Genomic DNA, 7,302 nt, shown 5'->3' on the forward strand with positions numbered 1-7,302 from the left:
ACTTCTCATTTTCAATATTGGAAAGGGAATAATAGTTATAAGTTTCGAAGAAAAATAACTTTGTACTTAGATTTATTTCCAACCAAATTGTTGTTCAAAGGTATGGATGTAATAAAAATATTCCCAGGACTCAATGATACCAAAGGGTTTATCTGTCAGATGAAGATCCACAGTTAAATGCTTTTTGTTTTGTTTTGTTTTGTTTTTGACAGAGTGTCACTCTGTTGCTCAGGCTTGAGTGCAAGGGCGCGATCTTGGCTCACTACAACGTCTGCCTCCCAGGTTCAAGCTATTCTCCTGCCTCAGCCTCCCTAGTAGCTGGGATTACAGGTGCCTACCACCACACCCAGCTAATTTTTGTATTATTATTATTATTTTTTTTAGACCAAGTCTCCCTCTGTCGCCCAGGCTGGAGTGCAGTGGCATGATCTTGGCTCACTGCAAGCTCCACCTCCCAGGTTCACGCCGTTCTCCTGCCTCAGCTTCCTGAGTAGCTGGGATTATAGGCGTGTGCCACCACGCCCGTCTAATTTTTTTTTTTTTTTTTTTTTTGGTATTTTTACAAAAAAAAATACATGGGATTTCACCGTGTTAGCTAGGATGGTCTGGATCTCCTGACATCAACTGATCCGCTTGCCTCGGCCTCCCAAAGTGCTGGGATTCCAGGTGTGAGCCACCACACCAGGCCAGTTAAACACTTTTAGGAAGAGATATTCAATAAGAAAAGAAATCAGTCAAAGAATATATTGCAATAGATACATAAGGTAAAGTTTATTGTTGTCTAGTGAAATATTCATAGTGAGGAAAATAAAGGAGGAGGATAAGGTGAAGAAAGACTCAGAAGAAGAGAAAGAAAAAATCATCCCAGAACTAAAATGTTAGACATATAATCATGATGATAGACCAATGATCAAAGCAGGGGAGAAATCAAAGGAGTATGTATCCATGATATGATGTATGAATTTTATTAGGGAAAGGTGCAGCTCTTATTTTTTAATTAAGAAATATGAACAGGGAACAAATATAAGAATAAAAATGGACTGTATAACATATATGACCCTTAAATAGAAAAGAATCTTAATATTAAAATTCAGAAAAGAAGAAAAAATACTATAAAGAGAAAATATTTTTAAACACCTGAAATCAGTCCTAAATTTTAGCAATACTCAAATGGAAACTGCCTATACTACAGTATCAAAATTCAAAGGTTTTTAAATTAAGTTTTAGAAAAACAGGATTCAATTATAATATCATTTTCAGAAGATACACTTAACAAAAAGCATGGAAATTTTGAAACAGAAGGGGAAAAACAGATTAGGCAAATATCAAAACTCAGTTGTGTTCTATTTTTGACAAAATAAAATTTAAAGCAAACATTGTAAGAAACAAAATACTTTGCGCTGGTAAAATGTTTATTTTTCTTTTACTCATCTTAAAATGTATCCTATCAACTCATTTTCAAAATATACATAAGTACAATTGAGAGAGCTGTAGAGAGAAACAGAGAAAGCAATAATGGTATTTAACAAATCTCTCTCAAAAATAAATCAAGATTTAAAAATAAGCAAAATTCTTAATGATTAAATAATGTTAATTAAGATAATGCACAGAGATGCTGTGTATAAAAATTGTATTATGCATGCATATATACACAATATATGAACATATGCATGTATCTACATTAGTCCATTCTCACATTGCTGTAAAGAAATACCCAAGATTGGGTGATTTATAAAGAAAAGAGGTCTATTTGCTCACAGTTCCATATGGCTGGGAAGGCCTCAGGAAACTTACAATCATGGCAGAAGGAGAAGCAAACACATCCTTCTTCACAAGATGTCAGGAGAAAGAAGTGCTGTGCAAAGGGGGAAAGCACCTCATAAAACCATCAGATCTCGTGAGAATTCACTCACTGTCATGAGAATAGCATGGGGGTAGCCGCCCCCATTGTTCAATTACTTCCCACTGTGTCCCTCCCACAACACGTGGGGATTATGGGAACTTCAATTCAAGATTAAATTTGGGTGGGGACATGGCCAAACTATATCAATATCCATGTATTTATATAGACATGCATCATAAATGATATGATTAATAAATTTGCATTCTATGTGTAGAACTCTACATCTAACAGAGAATAGAATTTTTAACTACACCCCAAAATGCACACATATATTTGATTTAAATGGTCAGTAAAATCTAAAAGCTGATAGAGACTGTATCCTTCTATGATGTAAAATCAGACTATATTCTCTCCCATGCAAAAATCATCTTTAAAATAATCAATATGCTGACAGTTGCCTCATTTCTTTCTCTATCCTACTCTATTTTACATCCAGATTTATATAACCCATTGCCTACTTGGCATACTCACTTGAGTGTTTAATAGATATCTCAAATATTTTATGTCCTAAATTTAAACTCTGGTCTTTTTCTCAAACCTGTTCTACCTGCAACTTACCTTATTTGGGATGACTTCAGTTCAATTTTCTTTTGGCTGAAACTTGAGTTTTTGACTCGTGTCTTTCTCTATACTTTGCACCCTATTTGTGAGTCCTTTTAGGTGGCTTTCTACAGGAAACATATTCAGATACCGTGATTATCTTCAGGAGATTTTGAGAGAAATGTTTCTGGGAGCAATATTTATGGAGGGAAATCTTGGGAAGCAGAATTGGGCAAGGGAGGAGATGAACTGGAATGTATTTGCAATGTTGGCGTCAGCCAATTTCACAGAACTTTGGAGCTGGAATTGCTCTTCGGAGATCCCCTCCCCACACAGCACCATCCATCAGTCAGTAGAAATGCCTTGCTCCTAAGAGAGGCAAATTATCTGGGACTGAGCAGTAGCTGTCAGCTGAAGTCAGTTCCTGGAGAGGGTATTCAGATGAGTCATCAGCAGCCAATAAGCTCTGTGAATGAGCAGAATCTCAGCACTGCCAACAGCATCCACTGCACTGTGTTTACTTCTATAACCTAACCCGTCTCGCTGTGTCTATCTTTGCCCTTGTTATGTCTATTTTTACATAACAGCCAGAATATTTTTGAACCAAAGACAAAATCATTTTACTGTTAAAATTAATCTTAATTAATCTTTTCAGTGATTTTCATCTCCTAGTAGAAGACAAATCTTTCCAACTAGGTTAAAATAAAATGTAAAAAAAAAAAAAAATCTATGGCTTTGCTTATACTAAACAGTGTTTCTACCATGAAAGACAGAGGAAATTTGTTCCAATGCAGAGGAATTAGTCTCTGTGGGCCAGCGCCTTCAGATTAACTGTGAATATAACTTACAATCAGTTCAATGCATTGAAGATTTACTCTTATAGTGGTGTATATAAGGAAGACCATCTCCTTAATGAAAGGCAAGTCAAACTTTTTTATTTTAACTTTTTTTAGAGACAGCGACTCACTATGTTGCACAGGCTAAGAGTAGAATTTTAAATGGCAAAAGCCACAGTGAAAGAAGGAAAAAAAAAAGCCACAGTGAGGAAAAGGAAAAGTAATAGATTACTTGAAACAAATCCTTTCCTTGCCATTTCAGGATTGGTTTGTTTTGGAGCTCTGTGCTACTCCAGTGTAGTTTGGGATTTCTTAGGAACCATGATTACCCATCAAGTCCATTATTTTGAGTCTCCATGGTGGAGTTGTGTCACAGAGAGCAAAAGTCAGAAGTTAACTATCAGGCTAATGTTACTCAATTTTCAGTGAAGCAGTTGTTCTTGTTCTTTCGTCTGTGTCTCACACTGAATTCTATTTTACAATCTCTCACACATTTCAGGCTTAGGAATATGCAGTGGAAAATGTATTATGCACATGCATGTCAAGAATCAGTAAAAATTTATTTTAGCAGTGGTTGGATATGTCCTACATGATCTGAGATGACCTTCTCTTTCTGACCTTCTTTCCTCATCACTAATTCTGCTACAGCCGCACTAGACACCTTGCCAGTCTTACATCACATCAGGCATTGAAATTTTTCACTCGCTTTTCCCTCTTTGAGACACTCTTTGCCCTGATATAACCTAACACCTCTCCTCCTTCAAACATTTGCTCAAATCTCACCGCTGCAAAAGGCTTAGCTTTATGTCCCTGTTTATTACAATACTCTGTGCTCGTAATCTCCCTTAGATTTTTTCTTCATTTTTCCCCTAATAGCACTTATCAGCTCAAATCATCATCACCTCTGATCTTACCTGTAATTTTCGATGAAAACATTGATTCTGAAGACACTTTGAAGATTGAAATTATATTCCAGATGTGATCATATGATATGTAAGCTATAGTTTGTTTGCTTTACAATATTCTGCATTTAAAAGAGAAGATCAGGACTCAACTTTCTGACCCACCATCCACTGGTGGCATGATTTTGGAAAATTCACTTAATCTGTTGGGATTTATACGGCTATGACTACTGGCCTTCTTTATCATCCATCTTAAGTTCTGCAGCAGCAGATCATGAGACCAGGATTAGTGTGCAAGTGGTTTACTATAGAAATGTTTTCAGATAAACTGGTAAAGAGTGTGATAGCTCCAGGCAAGGGTGCTGACCATGGAGTGAAGCTCTGGGATATAAATTATATCTTAGCATTTGTCCATACAGGAGGCAAGATAACTGAGTTTCATACTGGTGTAAAAGTAAATCCTTGCCTGTTCTGCCAGGCTGCCCAACAGTGGGATAAGCATAAATTCCCAGTCGCTGTTGTCTAGGCAAAGCAGGTCTAATAGCCAAGATTAGTCCTCTGAAATGTATGGTACCCAGACCTGTAAGAAACAAAAGATGTGGACATCTGCGGAATAAATACTCAAAAATATTGAAAGGTATTGGAGGACACCTATTTACATCTCTGACAGCATCTACTACATACCTTCAAAAGGAACTGGTTTGATGGGTCAACAAATTGCATTACTTTAAAAACTATAAAAACCCAGAGGGAAGTTCCAGGCTGGGGTCTTGAACAACATCGCTTTCATTGGGGCTGGTTTCTAAAATGACAGAAATGAAATCACACAGAAATACACTTGTAGCAGCCCTGAAGTTTTCCAGAAGCCAGGGTTGACCAATGCAATGTTTATTCTACTGTGAACTATACATTTTACTGCTACACACACAGAATATGCATTGTATTAGTCTGTTTTCTGTTGCTTATAACAGAATACTTGAAACTGGGTAATTTATAAAGAAAAAGATTTTATTTCTTACAGTTATGGGGGCTAAGTCCGAGGTCCAGAGACCGCATGTTTGAGAAGACCATGGTCCAGGGGTCGCATCTGGGGAGGGTCTTGTTGTTGGTGAGGCTCTCAGCAGATCCCTGAGTCAGTGCAGATATTTGCATGGCAAGGGAGTTGAGCTTGCTAATATGCTGGCTCAGGTCTTTCTTTCTCTGCTTATAAAGCCACCAGTTCCCCTTCCGTGAGTACTCATTAATCCGTGGATTAATCCATTCAGGAGGCATAGCTCTCATAAAGCAATCACTTCTTAAAGTCTCCATCTCTCATTACAGACACACTGGAAATTAAGCTTCTTTTGTTTCTTTCCTTTTTTTTTTTTTTTTTTTTTTTGAGACAAGTTCTCACTTTGTCACCCAGGCTGAAGTGCAGTGGTACCATTAAAGCTCACTGCAGCCTCTGCTTCCAGGGCTCAGGTCATCCTTCCACTTCAGTCTCCCAGGTAGCTGGGACCACAGGTATGCACCACTACACCCAGCTAAGTGTTTGTATTTTTTATAGAGATTGTGTTTCACCATGTTGTCAAAGCTGTTCTCAGACTCCTGGGTTCAAGCGATCCACCCACTCTGGCCTCCCAAAGCTCTGGGATTACAGGCATGTGTTACCTCGCCTGTCCCAGAAGTAAGTTTAAAGATGAGATTTGGAGGGGACACAGCATGCTTGTAGTTATTTTTTCTTATAAATCATATTGTAATTATCTTCTCTCTTAAATTATCATAAGAACTCCATTTTTAACAAAGTCTGGCATTTGAAAAATCCTAGAATATTCTTTATAAATTAAAATATATGCTGTTAGGAAGATTATTTAATGTAATGTATCGTGAACGTCGAAAAAAAGTAGACACACTACAAGCAAGCCAAAGAAACTTTTATTTATTTACTTAATTAGTCTACGAAAGTGTCCAATTTGCTCAGTGAATTGTGGCTAATGGGTGATGCTGTTAAGTCTCAAATTACCAGCTCTAAGCTTCATTTCTTTCGGTTTCCACTACCTGCTGAATGGAAGGAATAGAAAAGAACATTGCAGTGGAGATGGGTAAAGCAAAATGTGGAAAATTAATCAAAGAGGATGAGTAACTAAGAAAGAAAAATTAGAAAAATAGATGCTTTCCAGTTATCGATGCTTCTATTTTTATCAATTGCCACCAAAACCAATATAGAAGTATCAATAGATGATTGCCTTCGTGTATTATAGAGGACTAGTTTCAAAATTACTTAACTGATTGATTGATGCCTAATTTGCTTGCTCGTTAAGCATCACCAGGTGTCCTGTACCAGGAAACTAGGCACAAAATTTTGAACATCTTTTAAATATAATGGCATTTTCCTTTGTAATTTTGTGTATTGCAACTAAAAGACTATTAATAAAAAATCAAACAAAATGGACCAAAATCTAGATTTGTTTTTGAAATATGGCATAATAATAAAATAAAATCAGGTAAGGGTTAATGGTTTTGAAACAAGCAGCCACCTGCAAAAACTGCCCACACAAAAAAATGATAAATATTCCAGGAGATGGACAGGCTAACTACCCTGATTTAATCATTATGCTTTGTATCCCATAAATACGTACAATTATCACATGTCAACTAAAAATAAAAGGAAAACAAGTTGATTAATGAAAAAAATGGGAAAGAATACAAAGCAAAGGGGACTAAAACACTACTTTAAGACCCTTATTCAAGACAAGGAAGCAGAAATGACCATGTTTTAAAGCTCCTAAACTTGAACCTCTGTGATAGAAGATTTTATTCAATGAAGCAGAGTTGTTAGGAATCAATTCTCTATAAATTGAAGTAATAATGTTCCTCGAGCAAACACTTGCCTTACATAAACCCTTCATAATGACAGCAAATCAAGAAAACTATACAATGACAGAGATTCATTTACTGTAGAAGCAAATACAGATAAGAGCTATAGCAAACCTTTCTGAAAGCTTTGTCTAACTAACCCTTCAAAGCTGAATGCTTTCAGCTGTAAGGGCTCTTCACTTTCCTTAGAATGTTTACTATTCATCAGAGTGTTTCTACAAAATTTGACCAAAGAGTTAGCTACAAATTATACTAATAATGACTA

Source organism: Pan paniscus, chromosome 14 (assembly GCF_029289425.2).
Source record: "Pan paniscus chromosome 14, NHGRI_mPanPan1-v2.0_pri, whole genome shotgun sequence".
NCBI lineage: Eukaryota > Metazoa > Chordata > Mammalia > Primates > Hominidae > Pan > Pan paniscus.